Genomic DNA, 18,788 nt, shown 5'->3' with positions numbered 1-18,788 from the left:
GGATTGGGCCCCAATGTCACATTGGTGGTTTCCCTGTCAGTCAGCCCTGTTGGACGGAGAGTGGCCTCTGTAGGCCCGAAACTGATGGGTCTCAGCCATGAGGCCCAGCCTAGGAGGTGGAGGCCTTTGCAGCCCATTGAATCCCTGCAGTGCAGCCATGGGAGGAGACACCTGCCTGGTATCATGGCCTCTGCTCCTCCCCCTCAAATCCATCCTTTGCTATCAAAATGTAAGGCAGGTCAGAGGGCACAAGCTGGAAGCTTCCAAATGGGTATCTCCCTCCAAATGAGTAGAGAGATATGCACACTGTGTTCCCAGCTGGGTGCCTGAATGTGTAGGAGTATGGGCAGGTGACTGTGTGTGCACATGGTTGTGTACAAACTTCAGGTGTGTGTATCTTCGTCTGTTTTCTGTTATTTGTAACAGAATACCTAAAACTGGGTATTTATAAAGGGAAGGAATTCTTTCTTACAGTGGTGGAGGCTGAGACGTCCGAGGTTGAAGGACTACACCTCGTGAGGTCCTTCTTGCTGGGGGAACTCTGCACAGTCCTGAGGCCCGGCAGGGCATCACATGGTAAGGGGGCTGAGCATGTTAGCTCTGATCTCTCTTCCTCTTCTCATAAAGCCAACAGCCCCTTTCCCGAGATAACCCATTAATCCATTAATCTGTGAATGAATTAATCTATTCATGAGGGCAGAGTCCTCATGACCCAATCACCTCTTGAAGGTCCCACCTTTCACTGCTGCCACATTGGGGATTAAGTTTCAACTTGAGTTTCAGAGGGGACAGATATTTAAACCATAACACTGTGTGTGTGTGTGTCTGTGTGTGTGTGTGTAGCTGCTGTGGTTGTCAACTCAAAGTGAAAAAGCCCTCACTTCCTGTTAAGAATTAATTAGAACATTTCTTTACAGAAGCTCTAGATCTCCCTGTGAGGAGCACAGGAGCCTGGGAGAAGTGGGAAGGCAGAGCAGGCAGAATGTCTTTCCTGAGCAGTGCAGGGAGCAAGGTCAGGACTCCAAGTTCATGTCCCACTGTGCTGTCAACTCACTGCATGACATAAGCAAGTCACCATAGCTCTCTGGTTTCCTTTCTCTAAAAGCAGGAGGGAAGATGAGACCAAATGACCCCTGACCCTTCCTCATTTTTGCAGACTCAGATTAGTATCCAGAGTGCACTCTCCAGAGGGAGAGACCAGGCATGTCACCCACCCTATGTTGGTCTAACCCTTCCCAGACCACTGTGGAAACACCTAGACCCTTTCCTGAGATTGTCTGGGGGAGGGGACAGGGATGGAGTTTCCAGTGGGGAAGGGCTTAGGGGCAGTCAGTCTCCCACTTTCATCAGCAACTTCCTCTTCTCCACCATCCTACACTGACCCGCTCCCTCCCAGTTCCCACAATCTTGACCAGAAGAGAAACACAAATTAGTTGCTCAATAGGAAAAGGCAGGAGCTCCTGCCCCTTCTACCCATCCCATCTGCAGTGGGAGAGGGGAAGTGGGGAAGAGGGCTGGGTTCACAGTCAAAACTGGCCTCCTCATTTTACAGATGAGCAAACCCACACCCAGAGAGAGTCATTGACTACTTACTCAAGGTCATACAGCAACACAGTGGCAGTGCCAGGATTGAACCCAGCATCCTAAAAGCCTTTCCACATCATCAGGCTGCCCTCTGATTCTCACATCCACTGAGGACAGGACACAAGAGCAGGAGCTGACACTGCAGCAAAGGGACTTAGGTTAGACACCAGGAGGCACTTTCCCCTGGTCTTGGTCGACTCCAGGACAGGTAGCAAAGAAGTACTCACCTCCTCTCAGCATGGCTTTAGAGTTAGATACTCTGAAATGCAATCACTCCCTGTGGTTAGAAAGAGAGCTAGGGAGAACAGGCTTCCAGGCAAAGTTACTCTGCTGGGATGGAGGGATGATCCAGGAGGAGGAAAGCTACCATGGCCAGGGCCATCCCCAGTTCTCACTCCCATTCCCACCACAGCTGCGAAAAGATCCCATTTTACAGAAGAGAAAATTGAAGCCCAGAGAGGTAAATTACTTTCTCAAGGTAACACAGAAAGTAGCGAGACCTATATCTTCATTCTCTCCACTGAATAGTTTCCCAAAACGTGGACCACAAGATGAATTTAAAAACCTAGAGCCAGACTACAGTAGCCCATGCCTATAGTCCCAGCTACTTGGGAGGTTAAGGCAGAATTGCTCAAGCCCAGGAGATCAACGCCAGCCTGAGCAACATAGAGAGACCCCATTAAAAAATTTAAAAATTAGGCTGGGCACAGTGGCTCATGTCTGTAATCCCAGCACGTTGGGAGGCCAAGGTGGGTGGATCACCTGAGGTCAGGAGTTCGAGACCAGCCTGGCCAACATAGTGAAACCCCATCTCTACTAAAAATACAAAAATTAGCCAGGCGCGGTGGCTCAAGCCTGTAATCCCAGCACTTTGGGAGGCTGAGACAGGTGGATCACGAGGTCAAGAGATCCAGACCATCCTGGTCAACATGGTGAAACCCCGTCTCTACTAAAAATACAAAAAATTAGCTGGGCATGGTGATGCGTGCCTGTAATCCCAGCTACTCAGGAGGCTGAGGCAGGAGAATCGCCTGAACCCAGGAGGCGGAGGTTGCGGTGAGCCGAGATCGCGCCATTGCACTCCAGCCTGGGTAACAAGAGCAAAATTCCGTCTCAAAAAAAGAAAAAAAATACAAAAATTAGCCAGGCATGGTGGCACATGCCTGTAATCCTAGCTACTCAAGAGGCTGAGGCAGGAGAATTGCTTGAACCCTGCCTCAGCTTAGGGGAGGTGGTGGTTTCAGTGAGCTGAGATCACGCCACTGCACTGCAGCCTAGGAGACCGAGGGAGACTGTCTTTAAAAAAATTTTTTTTAAACACAAATTTCTAATTGAAAAAAAAAAACAAAACCCCAATCCACAAAGTGAGTTTAGGTGGTATGTGGATGAATTGGTTTTAAGATTATTACTACGGCCGGGCATGGTGACTCACACTTACAATCCCAACACTTTGGGGAAGCCACGGCAGAAGGATTGCTTGAGATCAGGATCTTATCTCTACAAAAGTATTTTAAAACTAAGCCTGGTATGGTGGGGTGTGCCTGTAGTCCCAGCTACTTGGGCTCAGGAGTTCTAGGCTGCAGTAAACTGTGATTGCACCACTGCACTCCAGCTCTGGCAACAGAGCAAGCTCCTGTCTCTAAAATAAATAAATACATAAAAGTTTTAAACATAAAATTATTATCTTACTTTAATAATATATTGACCCAAATACAAGTCAGGACAAAAATAATTAACTCATCAAATTCATGATTTCACAGAAATTATGCCCTGTGACCAGGCTAAGTTTTTTGTTTGCTTTTTACTTATTTTTTATTTTTTTGTGTCAGCATTTTCGCAAGCATATTTTTATTTTTTGAGACAGAGTCTTGCTCTGTCACCCAGGCACAAGATTGTGGCTCACTGCAACCTCTGGGTTTAAGCAATTGTTCTGCTCAACCTCCTAAGTAGCTGGAATTACAGGTGCTTGCCATCATGCCCAGCTAATTTTTGTATTTTTAGTACAGACGGGGTTTTGCCATGTTGACCAGACTGGTCTCAAACTCCTGACCTCAAGTGATCTGCCCTCCTTGGCCTCCCAAAGTACTGAGATTCAGGGGTGAACCACCACATCCAGCCTGTTTATTTTTTTACTATTTTATGTTTAAAATCACATTATTATTGTTATTATTATTATTATTTTTGAGACTGTCTTGTTCTGTCACCTAGGCTGGAGTGCAATGGTGCAGTCACAGCTCACTGCAGCCTCAACTTCCCAGGCTCCAGCGATCTTTCTACTTCAGTTTCCCAAGTAGCTGGGACCACAGGCATGCACCACCACACCCAGTTAATTTTTGAATTTTTGTTAGAGATGTGGTTTTGCCATGTTGCCCATGTTGGTCTCAAACTCCTGAGCTCAGGCAATCCACCCACCTTGGCCTCCCAAAGTACTGGGATGATAGACGTCAGCTACCATATCTGAAAACAACTAGGCTAAGTTTTAAAAGGAGTTGATTTACAGAAAAATATTAAGTGGATAGTAGTTTAAATAGCAAAAATCTGGAAAGTGATGCTGAATGTTTGAAACTTTCAGTACTGGAAGCCCCTTGGTCAGCGGCAATAAATAGGAACCTCTGGCTACCTGGTTTGCAAACACAGGGTGATTCCTGAGGTGGCCCCTCCTATCTGGTCCCTCTAGGGCAAGGGTCCCCAAACGCCAGGCCGCACAGCAGGAGATGAGCATCCAGCTACTGATCATTACTGCCTGAGCTCTGCCTCCTGTCAGTTCAGCAGCTGCCTTAGTTCACAATATTGTGAACTGCGCTTGTGAGGGATCTAGGTTTTATGCACTCATTTTGTGTTTTTTTTGTTTTTTTGGGCGGGATGGAGTTTCGCTCTTGTTGCCCAGGCTGGAGTGCAATGGTGTGATCTCGGCTCACCGCAACCTCTGCCTCCCAGGTTTAAGCAATTCTCCTGCCTCAGCCTCCCGAGTAGCTGGGATTACAGGCATACCCCACCACACCCGGCTAATTTTTGTATTTTTAGTAGAGACAGGGTTGTACTATGTGGGCCAGAATGGTCTCGCTCTCTTGATCTCAGCCTCCCAAAGTGCTGGAATTATAGGTATGAGACACTGCGCCAGGCCTGTGCACTCCTTAGGAGAATCGAATGCCTGAGGAAACCATACCCTGCCCCTGACCCCCAGGTTCATGGAAAAAGTAGAAACCAAGGCCAGGTGTGGTGGCTCATGCCTATAATCCCAGCACTTTGGGAGGCCGAGGCGGGTGGACCATGAGGTCAAGAGATTGAGACCATCCTGGTCAACCAGGTGAAACCCCGTCTCTACTAAAAATACAAAAATTAGCTGGGCATGGTGGCGCACACCTGTAGTTCCAGCTACTCGGGAGGCTGAGGCAGGAGAATTGCCTGAACTCAGGAGGCGGAGGTTGTGGTGAGCCGAGATCGCGCCATTGCACTCCAGCCTGGGTAACAAGGGTGAAACTCCGTCTCAAAAAAAAAAACAAAGTAGAAACCAGTCTCTGGTGCCAAAAAGGCTGGGGACCACTGTTCTAGGGGTCATGCAACTCTGGGCCATGGTGTGTGTGTATGTGTCAGAAGGATGAAGGGCAGCCCTGTAGGGGGCTCAGAAGTGTGAGCTGCAGCCCCTGGACACCTATAGCCAGCTCTGAGAAGGTCTTGAAGCTCCCCACTTGGCCTGCATGGGTACCCTTTCTCTCTCAGTTTTAGCTCCTTGTTTTAGATCTGGGTTCCTATTCTCCTCTGTCCAGCTAAGTTTCAGCCTTGCTCATTGTCTGAGAAGCCATTGTCTGACAGGAGGGAGACTCTGGGGCTCCCTGAGGAGGCAGCTGTACTCTGGGGCCTTCCCTCCTGGGCCTCCAGGCCTGGCCAAAGGGGCCAGTACCATGCAGCTGAGCATCAGGCCTGGCAGCTGGCCACCTTCTTGGGCCCAGGGACTGAAAGAGGTCACAGAGCCCAGCCAGGGCTCTTGCCAGCTGACCTGCAGTCTGGGGTCAGCTCCAGAAGGGGAAGCCATTATGGAGGTCGAGTGCACCCACTCTAAGGCCTGACATAAAGGGCCTGTGGGGCAGTGTCTTCTCTATCAGGAGGAACCCTGTGGTGGGGGAAGGGTTTGGAGGGGACTCCATCTACCTGCAGCCCCCTTACTACACTAGCCCTTGGGGCCGCCCAGCCCATCTTATTACTCAGGGCCCATCCACTCACTCAGTAGGTCTTGGATCTTGAGTAATCATGATCATATTCATCAATAACCTCCTTTTTTTTTTTTTTGAGACAGAGTCTTGCTCTGTCACCCAGGCTGGGGTGCAGTGGCAATATCATGGCTCACTATAGCCTCAACCTCCTATGCTCAAGCGATCCTCCCACCTCAACCTCCTGAGTAGCTGGAACTACAGGCATGCACCACCATGCCCGGCTCTTTTTTCTTTCTTTTTTTTTTTTTCACTTTTTGTAGAGTTGGGTTGCCCATGCCAGTTTCCAACTCCTGGGCTCACACAGTCCTCCTGCCTTGGCCCCACAAAGTGTTGGGATTATAGGTGTGAACCACAACACCTGGCCTAATAAACATTTTTGAGGTGTTTGTTTCCATACCTCTAGGCTGAGTGCTCTTCACACAGGATTTTATTTAATCTTCGCAACAGCACTGGGGGTGTGTCCTGTTATTATCCCCACTTAACAGATGATAAAGTGACTCTCAAAGAAGTGAACCATCTTGCTTAAGGCCAGATGTAGGGCATGGAGGAGTCAGGATTCAATCTGTGGGAAGTAGAAAAGTCCCTTTTTAAAGTTCCCTTTCTTGTAAACTTTGTTAAGCCCTATTCTATGTAGCTGTTAAACATGCCATGCTTACAGGCACGTAGTACATTTTACATCCTTTTACTTTAACTAAAATATCTGTGCTGGACATGCTTACAGGCATGTCCCAGCTCTCCATTGCTTTTACCTGTTTAGAAAAGTTTTAAGTTGTTAGCCAATCAGGTTTTAGTTTATATTGTAAGCTCTGGCTCCAGCCAATGGAGATCAGACACAGCAGTAAGGACAATCCCAAATGTGTAAGGGATAAATTTGTGTGTTTTCCTTTGTTCATTGTACTCTCATGGCAAGATGGCTAGTGAGAGTACCCTTCCTGCAGTCCAGGAAGTAAAAATTGCATTGCTGAAAGATCCTTTGTCTCCATGCTAATTTTTCTTTGTGACACCGAACATCTATTTCAACAAATCCCAGCAGTGTTTGATTCTGAACCTGTGCTATTTCTTCCATCCACGCGAAGGTGGAATTCACCACTGGAAAAGAAAGTCAGTCCTTTCACCTAGACTTGATCCCTAATTTACATAGAAATAGTTTTTTGGTTGTTTGTTTGTTTGTTTTGTTTTGTTTACAGATTCTCACTCTCTGTTGCCCAGGCTGGAGTGCAGTGTCGCGATCTCAGCTCACTGCAACCTCCCACTCCCAGGTTCAAGCAATTCTCCTGCCTCAGCCTCCTGAGTAGCTGGCACTAAAGGTGCATGCCACCAGGCCTGGCTAATTTTTTTTGTATTTTTAGTAATGATGGAGTTTCACTGTATTAGCCACGATGGTCTCAATCTCCTGACCTTGTGATCTGCCTGTGTCAGCCTCCCAAAGTGTTGGGATTGCAGGCATGAACCACCCCACTTGGCCTAGAAATAGTTATTTCTATTTACATAACTTAGCCTCCTGGAAAAAGCTACCCTTGAAGCATTATCGGTCACCTGCACCTAATTGTGAGTGAGTTTTTTATCCTTCTGACCTTGTACCAGAAATATTTTCTCATTTACCGTCTCATTTAGTCCCTGCCATCTAAGAGCAGATATTGTTGTCCCCATTTTATAGCTGAGGAGACTGAGACTCAGGTGGGTGTGGTGATGGGTCCTCAACCACACATGTGGGCAGTGCCCTGCCCAGCATCTCAACCAGCTCCGCTTTGGGTCAGCCACACTGTCCTCACCAGCAGCTCCTTTCTCATGGCCTTTCTCCCAGAGCACATCTCCATAGGAGGGAGGGGAGCCAGCAGGAGGACCCAGGGCCCCGGAAGAAGAGGCTGAAAGAGAGAAGAGAGGCTATATGGACATTCGCCTGGAGCCCTGATTTCCAACCATGAGTCCTTGTCAGGTTTCCAGATCTGCGCACAGGAACGTAAGGGCCGCCCTTCGTAAAAACAAGACCGCTGTCTTGTGTCTTCTCCCCCAGCCCTCTACTGCCAGCTTTTTTTTCTGGCCAAAAGACCCTTGGCCAGAATAGTCCTTTAACCATTCTTCTTATGACATTGTCTAATTATGATAATTAGACATAAGTATGAAGAAAAGCATGCAGGTTTTAAGTTACAATGTACATGCCTCTTGGAAGGGAACATTTTTCAACCGAGAAGTTGTGGATTGCTCACTGTCCAGGGGTGTCACAGAGTTGAATTCTATGCAATTAAGTGAAATAATCAGATCAGCACTCAACTTTCCTGATGTGACTGGGAAATGGTCTTTTAAAAAAATCAGAACCCTGCTAGGTGTGTTGGTTTATGCCTATAATCCTAGCACTTTGGGAGGCCGAGACAGGCGGATCACAAGGTCAGGAGTTTGAGACTAGCCTGGCCAATATGGTGAAACCCGTCTCTACTAAAAATACACAAATTAGCCAGACATGATGGTGGGCACCTGTAGTCCCAGCTACTCAGGAGGCTGAAGCAGAAGAATCACTTGAACCTGGGAGGTGGAGGTTGCAGTGAGCCAAGATCATGCCACTGCACTCCAGCCTGGGCAACAGAGTGAGACTCTGTCTCACAAAAAAAAAAAAAAAATCAGAATCCTTTTTTGTGTGTGAGGGTCTCACTCTGTCACCCAGGCTGGAGTGCAGTGGGATGATCATGGCCCACTGCAGCCTCAGCTTCATGGGCTCAAGGCAATCCTCTCACCACAGTCTCCTGAGTAACTGGGACTACAGGTACATGCCACTATGCCTAGCTAATCTTTTATAATTTTTGGAGAGATGAGGTTTTGCCATGTTGCCCAGGCTGGTCTCAAACTCCTGGGCTAAAGCAATCCATCTGTCTTGGCCTCCCAAAGTGATGGGAGTATAGGTTTAAGCCATTGCACTTATCCAGAATCCATTTTTTGAATGTCAGTATGTCCTAAAATACTGCTGGGAAGACCTAGCTGGATCAGAGTTCTTAATCTCTTTTGTGTATGCCATGGCCTCCTTTGTCATCTGGTAAAACTTGCATACCCCTTCTCTGAATAATGTTCTGAAAGGCACAAAATAAACTAGCATAGGCTTACAAAGAAAACCAGTGGTCATCAAACAATTTTTTAAAAATAAATTTTTGACATAGTACTAGATAGTGCTTCCTAATTAATGCATGAAAGATCAAGAGCTAACAATAGGTCCAATAACTGCTATAATTTTGAAATGTGATAAATGTAAACCGTATTTTGAAATACTTCAAAAACTGTAACATGATTCGAAAATATCTGTAATTGTTAGTGGTATCATCACGAGTCCTGCTAATGCTGCTGTGGTTTGTTGCCTACATTCATCATTGAAGAGAATGCTAAAATTCAGGTAGAAATTAGTGAGAATAAAGATGTATTTTTTTCTCTTCCAAATTTTTAGACTCTTTGAACTCTATCCTTTGATGTTTTTTTTTTTTTGAGACGGAGTTTCGCTCTTGTTACCCAGGCTGGAATGCAATGGCACGATCTCGGCTCACCGCGACCTCCGTTTTCAGGGTTCAAGCAATTCTCCTGCCTTAGCCTCCCGAGTAGCTGGGACTACAGGCGCAAGCCACCATGCCCAGCTAATTTTTGTATTTTTAGTAGAGACAGGGTTTCACCTTGTTGACCAGGATGGTCTAAATCTCTTGACCTCATGATCCACCTACCTCGGCCTCCCAAAGTACTGGGATTATAGGTGTGAGCCACCTCGCCCGGCCCATATCCTTTGATCTTTAGGGTTCCCTTAGACACCAGATTAAGAACTCTTGGTCTAGTTCTCTTTTCTTTTATAGCATGTATATGTAATTATATCCAACAATTACCACAAATACAACAATCCAATTGTATCCAGATTTTGTAGTTTTCAAAATTCAATTAAATTTACCAATAAATAAAGTGCCTGGCAGGTAGTAGTATGGATAAAGGGGTGTCTCTGTACCCGGGGCCTGGGGGTATGCTGCTCATTCTTCTAAGGCCACCCACAGCCTGCTTGGCACTGGGCCAGGCCGTTCCCCACTGTCAGCAGTCTTTATGCCCCAATGCCACACTGCTGCCACTTGGCAGGTGAGAAATCGCATTAGGTTTGAGGATATTTTGACTGTGCCTCGACCCTGAGAGGAGGTGGCTTCACAGCCCAGCCTTGAAGAGCCTCAGGCTCTTTCCCCTAGGGCCCCAAGCTGTTTGCATCCTGGGAATCCCCCGGAAGCCCTTCTTGCCTGCTTCCCCTCCTGACTCATCTGAGGTCGCATGAGGAGCAGTCATGATCTTCATGACAAGGTCAGTGCTGACAGGCTCACAAGATGCCCTGAGCGCCTCCCAGAACTGCTGGCAGGCCCTTAGGGAGGAAAGGGCAGACTGAGCCTAGGGGAGAAATCCACTCCAGCCACTCAGGCTTCAGGACAGGGCCTGAAGAGAACTCAGGCTCTGGCTCCCAGAGCTCAGCCTCCAGGTCTCCCTGCTGCCAGGCCACCCTTTCCCCCACCCAGATCCTTGATGCCCTGGTGACTCCTGCTCCCCTCTAGCCAAGCTCTGCCATCCACCTCCTTCTTCAGAACCGTTCCCCCTCATCCATCTGCCTTCCTATCAAAATCTGCCTGTTCTGTGTTCCATCAGCATCTGCTCCCAAGGCAATTCCCAGTTATCAGGGGTAAATGGAATGACCTGTATTCAAGTGTGGGCTCTGATTGGCTATGGAATTCCTCTGCCTCTCTGGGCCTCAGTCAGTAGCCTCATCTATTCCATGGACATGTTTAAATTGCTGCCCTAACTTTCACAGTTGTTATGAGGAACAAACTCATTTTTTGCTATGAAATCACTTTATAAACTGTAAAGGACTTTCATAGCTGTGATTTGGGACTCATGGTTGGCAAGTTGTTTGGTGTTTCTCAATTATCAAGATCCCTCTGGGCTGGTCGCGGTGGCTCACGCCTATAGTCCCAACACTTTGGGAGACTGAGGCAGGTGGATCACATGTGGTCGGGAGTTCGAGACCAGCCTGACCAATATGGAGAAATCCCCGTCTCTACTAAAAATACAAAAATTAGCCGGGCATGGTGACACATGCCTGTAATCACAGCTACTCAGGAGGCAGAGGCAGGAGAATCACTTGAACCCACTCAGGTTTCGGTGAGCCAAGATCACGCCACTGCACACCAGCCTGGACAACTAGAGCAAAACTCCGTCTCAAAAAAAGAAAAAAAAAAAGATTTCTCTGGGAAAATGATACAAAGGAATGGCTTTAGTGGTGGGGTTTCCAGCAGACAAGGAGAGCCATATGGCCAGAGACATATTCCGACCTCCTCCCCTAAACCACGTCCCAAGACGTGGCCTTGCAGGCAGAGTCTGGTCTTGAATACGGTGGGAGTCCCTCTAAACCCAACACGGGAAATTGACTGGGGAAGTATTGGGGTTCATGCAGACTTGCTTCTGCTTTAGATGTGATTCACTCAGTTTGTCTTAGCAACAATTGTGGAGCCAAGAGAACAACGGGAGGATGAAACATCTGTTTCCGAGGAAGAAAGCCAGGACAGGCGGATACCCCACTACAGGACAGAGCCTGTGGCTCATAGGGGGTTGTTGTTTTTTTTTTTTTCAGACAGGGTTTCACTCTGTCACCCAGGCTGGAGTGGAGTGGCACTATCTCGGCTCACTGCAACCTCCGCCTCCTGGGTTCAAGCAATTCTCATGCCTTAGCCTCCTGAGTAGCTGGGAATACAGTCACATGCCACCACATCTGGCTCATTTTTTTTTCTTTTTTCTTTTTAGTAGAGATGGGGTTTCACCATGTTGGCTAGGCTGGTCTTGAACTCCTGACCTCAAATGATCCACCTGTCTCAGCCACCCAAAGTGCTAGGATTACAGGCATGAGCCACCGCCCCCAGCCATGGGAGGGCATTTTCAAATGCTTGCTTGGCTTGGGAACCTGGAGTGTGACCTGCTACAATCATGCAGGGTTTAGTACCAGAAGGCTTGTATTCCACACCCTGCTCTGCTGCACCCAAGTTGTGTGCCCATGGGAGGTCACTGGTCTTCTGTGGGCCTAGGTTTTCTGTTACAGCTCTGCAGTAATTCCCAACCCAGTGGGGTTTTATGAGGATTCATGGGCTCACAAGACACAGGAATGCCTACATTTTTGTGGGGGAGGGAGGTGCCCAGCCATGGCACTGCCACCCAGCCCAGCACATATCTAGGTCCCAGTGTGTCTGTCTCCTAACTGGGCTGACTCTTGTAGAAGAGAGTCACATGCTGGAGACCTGTGGGTGTCACTCTGTACAGTGGCTAAATGAAGGGAGGGAGGGCAGTGCACCCGCAATCATCATTCCAGAACTCACACTATGGCAGGGCCAGAAGCCTGGGAAGCTCCCTTTCTACCAGTGAGGCTGTGATAGTGTGTCTATATTTGTGATGTTTTCAGATATTTCACTTCGTTTTCCCCTGTGGGGTCACAGAAAATTCCAGCCCTGGCCAGCCGTTGCCCCAATGTCTGGGAGTGTCCTTCTTTGGTGCCAGTCAGTTTGGTTCAAATCCCAGCTCTGAAACACACTACCTATAACCTTGGGCAAGTCACTCAACCACTCTGGTTAGATGTATGTTCAGCTTGACAAGAATATGTCGAATTTTCTTTTTCAGATGGGGTCTTGCTCTGTTGCCCAGGCTTGAGTGCAGCGGCACCATCTCAGCTCACTGCAACCTCTGTCTCTCGGGTTCAAGCAATTCTTCTGCCTCAGCCTCCTGAGTAGCTGGGATTACAGCTGCATACCACCATGCCCAGCTAATTTTTGTATTTTTAGTAGAGACAGGGTTTCACCATGTTGGCCAGGCTAGTCTCGACTCTTGACCTCAGGTGACCTACCCGCCTCAGCCTCCCAAAATGCTGGGATTACAGGCGGGAGCCACCACGCCTGGCCCCAAGTGTTTGACTTTTGCCAACCAAATGGATGTAAAATGATATTCACTATGGGGCTTATCTGCATTTCTCTGAATGTTAAGGAGGTTGAACATGTCTTGATGTTTATTAGCCAGACATGTTTTCTCTTCAGTGGGGGAGGGAGGTGCCCAGCCATGGCACTGCCACCCAGCCCAGCACATATCTAGGTCCCAGTGTGTCTATTCATATCTTTTGTTCATTTTCCTATTGTATTATCTTTTTGTTAGTTGATTTGTGAACAGTTTGCTCTGTCATGTAGGTTGGAGCACACTGGTGAGATCATAGCTCACTGTAGCCTCGAACTCTCAGAAGACTCAAGTGATCGTCCTGCCTTACCTTTCCACTAGCTAGGACTGCAGGCTTACACCACATGCCTGGGCTTTTGGGGGTTCTTTTGTTTTGAGACAGGGACTCACTCTGTCACCCAGGCTGGAGTGCAATGGCACAATCATGGCTTAGTGCAGCCTGAACTTTCCGGGCTCAAGTGATCCTCCCTCAGCCTCCTGAGTAGCTAGGACCACAAGCACAGCCATCACACGCAGCTAATTTTCAGTATTTCTTGTAGAGATGAGAGTTTACGCTGTTACCCGGCTGGTCTTGAACTCCTGGCCTCAAGTGATCCTCCCACTTCAGCTTCCCAAAGTTCTGAGGTTACAGGCATAGGCCAGCTTTAACTCTGAGTGACTGATCCATCTAGAGTTGATTTTTTTTTTTGAGACAGAGTTTCGCTCTTGTTACCCAGGCTGGAGTGCAATGGCGCGATCTCGGCTCACCGCAACCTCCGCCTCCTGCGTTCAGGCAATTCTCCTGCCTCAGCCTCCCGAGTAGCTGGGACTATTGGCACGCGCCACCATGCCCAGCTAATTTTTTGTATTTTTAGTAGAGACGGGGTTTCACCGTGTTGACCAGGATGATCTCGATCTCTTGACCTCGTGGTCCACCCGCCTCGGCCTCCCAAAGTGCTGGGATTACAGGCTTGAGCCACCGCGCCCGGCCTAGAGTTGATTTTTTGTGTGTGGTGCGAGGTAAAGAGTTCTTTTTCTTTGCCATATGGGTAACCAAATTTCTAGCTCCATTGACTGAACAGTCAGGACCACTTTTTAAAAATTTTCTGGAGGCAATCTTTTTTTATTTTTTTGAGTCAGAGTCTTGCTCTGTCACCCAGGTTGGAGTGCAATGGCTCGGTCTCGGCTCACTGCAACCTCTGCCTCCCTGGTTCAAGCAATTCTCCTACCTCAGCCTCCCAAGTAGCTGGGATTAGACTACAGGCACTTGCCATCATGCCCAGCTAATTTTTGTATTTTTAATAGAGACAGAGTTTCATCATGTTGGTCAGGCTGGTCTCAAACTCCTGACCTCATGATCTACCCACCTTGTCCTCCCAAAGTGCTGAGATTACAGGCGTGAGCCACTGCACCAGGCTTTTTTTTTTGAGACAGGGTTTTATTCTGTCACCCAGGCTAAAGTGCAGTGGCGTGATCTCCACTCACTGCAGCCTCTGGCCCCGCCAGGTCAGGTGATCCACCCACTTCAGTCTCCCGAATAGCTGGACCACAGGAAGGCACCACCACACCTTTTTTTTTTTTTTTTTTTGTATGTTTAGTAGAGACAGAGTCTTGCCATGTTGCCCAGACTAGTCTTGAACTTCTTGAGCTCAGCTGATCTGCCCACCTTGGCCTCCCAAAGTGCTGGGATTACAGGCCTGAGCCAATCTTAACTGGGTCTTGAGGAAACAGGAGGAGGGTCTAGCTGAAATTTGATTGACACAGAATTCCCTATTAGCCTGACCAAGGACTTCCTGGGAGGGTCATATTCAACTTGGCTAGAGACAAAAGTGGTCCCTGCCTGCCTCTGAGCTCAGCACTGACTATTTTATTAATAGATGTAACATGTCCGGGCGCAGTGGCTCAAGTCTGTAATCCCAGCACTTTGGGAGGCCAAGGTGGGCGGATCAGAAGGTCAAGAGATCGAGACCATCTTGGCCAACATGGTGAAACCCTATCTCTACTAAAAATACAAAAATTAGCTGGGCGTGGTGGCATGCACCTGTAGTCCCAGCTACGCAGGAGGCTGAGGCAGGAGAATCGCTTAAACCCGAGATAGAAGTTGCAGTAAGCCGAGATGGTGCCACTGCACTCCAGCCTGGTGCCTGGTGCCTGGTGACTAAGTGAGACTCTGTCTCAAAAAAAAAAAAAAAAAAAAAAGAATTGTAGATGTAACATACGTATATGGCAAATAATAATTCAAAGAGTACTGAAAAGGATGCAATTGTTGGTTGGGCAAGGTCACTCACACCTGTAATCTCAGGACTTTAGGAGGAAGTGGGAGTGGGCAGCTTGCTTGAGCTCAGGAGTTTAAGACCAGCCTGGGCAACATGGCGAGACTCCATCTCTACAAAAAATACAATAAATTAGCTGGATGTGGTGGCACTTGCCTATTGTCCCAGCTACTTAGGGAGGCTGAGGTAAGAGGATTGATTGAGCCCAGGAAGTGGAGGCTGCAGTGAGCCATGATGGTGCACTGCACTGCAGCCTGGGCAGTAGAGACGTTGTCTCAAAGAAAAGAGAGAAAAGCATCCAATTAAAAATTAAATTATCACCTGTAATCCCAGCACTTTGGGGGGCCAAGGTGGGTGGATCACGAGGTCAAGATCTCGAGACCATCCTGGTCAACATGGTGAAACCCCGTCTCTACTAAAAATACAAAAAATTAGCTGGGCATGGTGGTGCACGCCTGTAATACCAGCTACTCAGGAGGCTGAGGCAGGAGAATTGCCTGAACCCAGGAGGCGGAGGTTGCGGTGAGCCGAGATTGCGCCATTGCACTCCAGCCTGGGTAACAAGAGTGAAACTCTGTCTCAAAAAAAAAATTAAATTATCCCACCTCCAGAATCACTACCCAGAAATAACTATGTTAATAGTGAATGAGTTTCACATCATGTAGTGTAAGAAACTAAAAAAGAAAAAGTGAATAATTTTTACTGTTGTGAGTCCTCTCCCTGACTGCAAATAACACACTCGTGCTCTATTTCTTGAGCTATCATTTCTAGAGTAACTCTAGTTATTCTCTGCTGGAAAAGTTTGTTTCCTTACATCTACCCCATCTCTCCTCCTTCTCCACCTTATTCCCAATACCAGATCTTTTTTAAAATAATGTTAGGCCAGGCAAGGTGGCTCATGCCTGTAATCCCAGCACTTTGGGAGGCCGAGGCGGGGTGGACTGCCTGAGGTCAGGAGTTCAAGACCAGTCTGGCCAACAGGGCGAAACATCTTCTCTACTAAAACTACAAAAATTGGCTGGGCGTGGTGGCGCACGCCTGTGATCCCAGCTACTTGGGAGGCTGAGGCAGGAGAATCGCTTGAACCTGGGAGGCGGAGTTTGCAATGAGCTGAGATCATGCCACTGCACTCCAGTCTGGGCAACAGAGTGAGACTCTGTCTCAAAAAAAAATAATAATAATAATGTTAAATGTTCTGCCAAATCCTGAAGCTGCTGCCACAGCTGTATTTCAGGAAGCCCAGTCCTGTGAGGATGCCATCCCCCCCACAGGAAGACTTCAGACAGGACACTTCCCATCACACTGCTTCCTGATTGCCGGCATCAATGCTGAGCTGGACAAAAGGAAAACAGCCTTTTGGTGTCTGGGAACAACAGCACAGATTGACAGGACTGGCCTTGTTTCCTGAATGGGAAGAGGGTGAGGAGAACAATGCTGCAGCGGATCCAGGCTTGTTGATGCCCTGCCACAGGCACCACGTGTGGCCTCAGGCAAACCCCTTCCCTGGCTTCTCCACCTATAAAGTGCAGGTTACTGAGGTCCCTCCACCTTAGACTTTTTGTAGTCAGAGCTACAGAAAGAGGCGGCTGTAGGGGGGACTTTCTGAAGAAGAATAGAAAAGACTGTCTTTACTTGGGAGGCTGAGGCAGGAGAATGGCTTGAACCTGGGAGGTGGAGGTTGCAGTGAGTCAAGACCATGCCATTGTGCTCCAGCCTGGGCCACAAGAGTGAAATGACATCTCAAAAAAGAAAAAAGATGTGCTCCTGACAGAGTGATGATACAATGATAACAACAGCTGCTGCTTCCCGAGGGCCTTCCATGGGCACTGTGCGGGCATCGTCCAGGTGCCTCGCGTGCACGATCCTGTTTAATCCTCCAAGCTCTCAGGTGGGCACAATTCCTCTCGTTTAACTGATGCGCTAACTGAGGAGTGGAGGTTAGGCAACCTGTCAAAGCTCACGGAGCCGAGGTCTGCGCCACCGATCCAGTGCAATCTGCCACCTAGTCTTGTTAACTATCTTGGATATTTGAAAATGCCAAAAACTCCAGGGTCCCTCTGGGCCTCCAGAAACAGACTGGAAGATACTTCCTGAGCTCATGGAACCCTGTCTCCCAGATCCACTGTAGGGACTGAACTTGGCCCAAGCCTGAGGGGGTGATTTTGAGACAAATTCCTCTCATGGGGAAACTTTTCATAGCTAGAGAAGAAAGGGGGCTGTTTAGTTCTGGGGAGACGTTAGCTCACCCATAGCAGGGACCCCAAATATTCAGAAGGGTTTGGGAGCTATTTCTCTTGCCTAGACTTCCCAGAGACAGAGCTGTTTACACTTTCCCCATCCCACTGACCAGCACACTCTTACCCACACCACATCCTGGGCACTCTGGGGACCCACAGGCCTCAGCCTCAGCATGGCCTGGCACTAGCCACAGCTGGGGAAGGGCTGCTTCACTTCAGACCCAAGGCCACAGGCTGGGAAGGAAATGGAGGTGGGAGGGGTGCATAAAAGCTGATTAGGCTGGAAGGCTGGTTGGGAGGGAGAAAGCACATAAAGGCCAGCCAAGCAATTTGGGCAAAGCTGGCAAAGCTGCCCTGGCATCTCTGAGGATTCAAGACCACAAGGGCCTCACCTTGGCCACCCAGCCCCAGCTTGTGGCCAGAAGGCTGAGGGGAAGTCCTGATTGCGTCACACTGTAAGTGTGGGACTGAATCGGAACCTGGCCCTGGCTGCCAAGACTAAGATTCTTTCCCTGGCCAGGCGCGGTGGCTCATGCCTATAATCCCAGCATTTTGGGAGGCTGAGACAGATGGATCACAAAGTCAGGAGGTCAAAACCATCCTGGCCAACATGGTGAAACCCTGTCTCTACTAAAATACAAAAAAAAATTAGCTGTGCATGGTGGCACACAGGCTGAGGCAGGGGAATCACTTGAACTCAGCAGGTAACAGAGCAAGACTCCATCTCAAAAAAAAAAGACTCTTTCCCCTACCTGCAACTCAGGGGTTGTGGCTAGTGGGCAAAGAAATGCATATATGTTTGTCTGTTTGTTTGTTTGTTTTGAAACAGAGTCTTACTTTGTTGTCCAGGCTGGAACGTGTTGGCATGATCATAGCTCATTGCTACCTGGGACTCCTGAACTCAAGATCCTCTCACTTCAGCGCCCTGAGTAGCTAGAACTACAGGCACATGCCACTGCACCTGGCTAATTATTTTGTAATATTTTGTAGAGACAGGGTCTTGCTAGGTTGCCCAGGCTGGTCTCAAACTCCTGGCCTCAGGTGCTCCTACTGCAGTGCTGGGATTACAGGCATGAGCCACTGAGCTCAGCCTGCCTGTATCTTAAGCCTCTTCCTTGAGGCTCCAACCTGGGTTTCTCTTTCAGAGTTCAACATCAAGAAATTAATAAAACAAGGGCCCAGCCTGGGCAAAATAGTGCCTGTAGTCCCAGCTACTCGGGAGGCTGAGGTGGGAGGATCAATTGAGTCCAGGAGTTCTGGGCTGTAGTGTACTATGCCGATCAGGTATCCGCACTAAGTTTGGCATCAATATGGTGACCTCCCAGGAGCGGGGGACCACCAGGTTGCCTAAGGAGGGGTGAACCGGCCCAGGTCGGAAACAGAGCAGGACAAAACTCCTGTGCTGATCAGTAGTGGGATCACGCCTGTGAATAGCCACTGCAATCCAGCCTGGGCAACATAGCGAGACCCTGTCTCTAATTTTAAAAAATTTAAATATAAAAAATAAAAATAATTTTTAAAAC

The 18,788-nt window shown here is 48.3% G+C and overlaps 1 long non-coding RNA gene across 13 annotated transcripts in view; it reads left to right on the top strand.

The window, feature by feature from the left end:
• LOC118144783 (uncharacterized) overlaps window positions 1-18,788 on the top strand; it is a 50,744-nt gene that overhangs the window by 1,147 nt on the left and 30,809 nt on the right. For 9 of the 13 annotated variants that reach the window (XR_013520732.1, XR_013520728.1, XR_013520734.1 and 6 more), the window contains one exon: window positions 475-576. This is a non-coding gene — a long non-coding RNA (uncharacterized LOC118144783). Of the gene's footprint in view, window positions 1-474; window positions 16,917-18,788 lie in introns of all 13 variants that reach the window. The other 4 variants (XR_013520735.1, XR_013520737.1, XR_013520733.1 and 1 more) reach the window with 2 other exon arrangements.

The sequence above is a fragment of the Callithrix jacchus genome, chromosome 8, assembly GCF_049354715.1.
Source record: "Callithrix jacchus isolate 240 chromosome 8, calJac240_pri, whole genome shotgun sequence".
Taxonomy (NCBI): domain Eukaryota; kingdom Metazoa; phylum Chordata; class Mammalia; order Primates; family Cebidae; genus Callithrix; species Callithrix jacchus.
The sequence above is the reverse complement of the archived record's forward strand: the minus strand, read 5'-3'. Positions and strand labels throughout refer to the sequence as shown.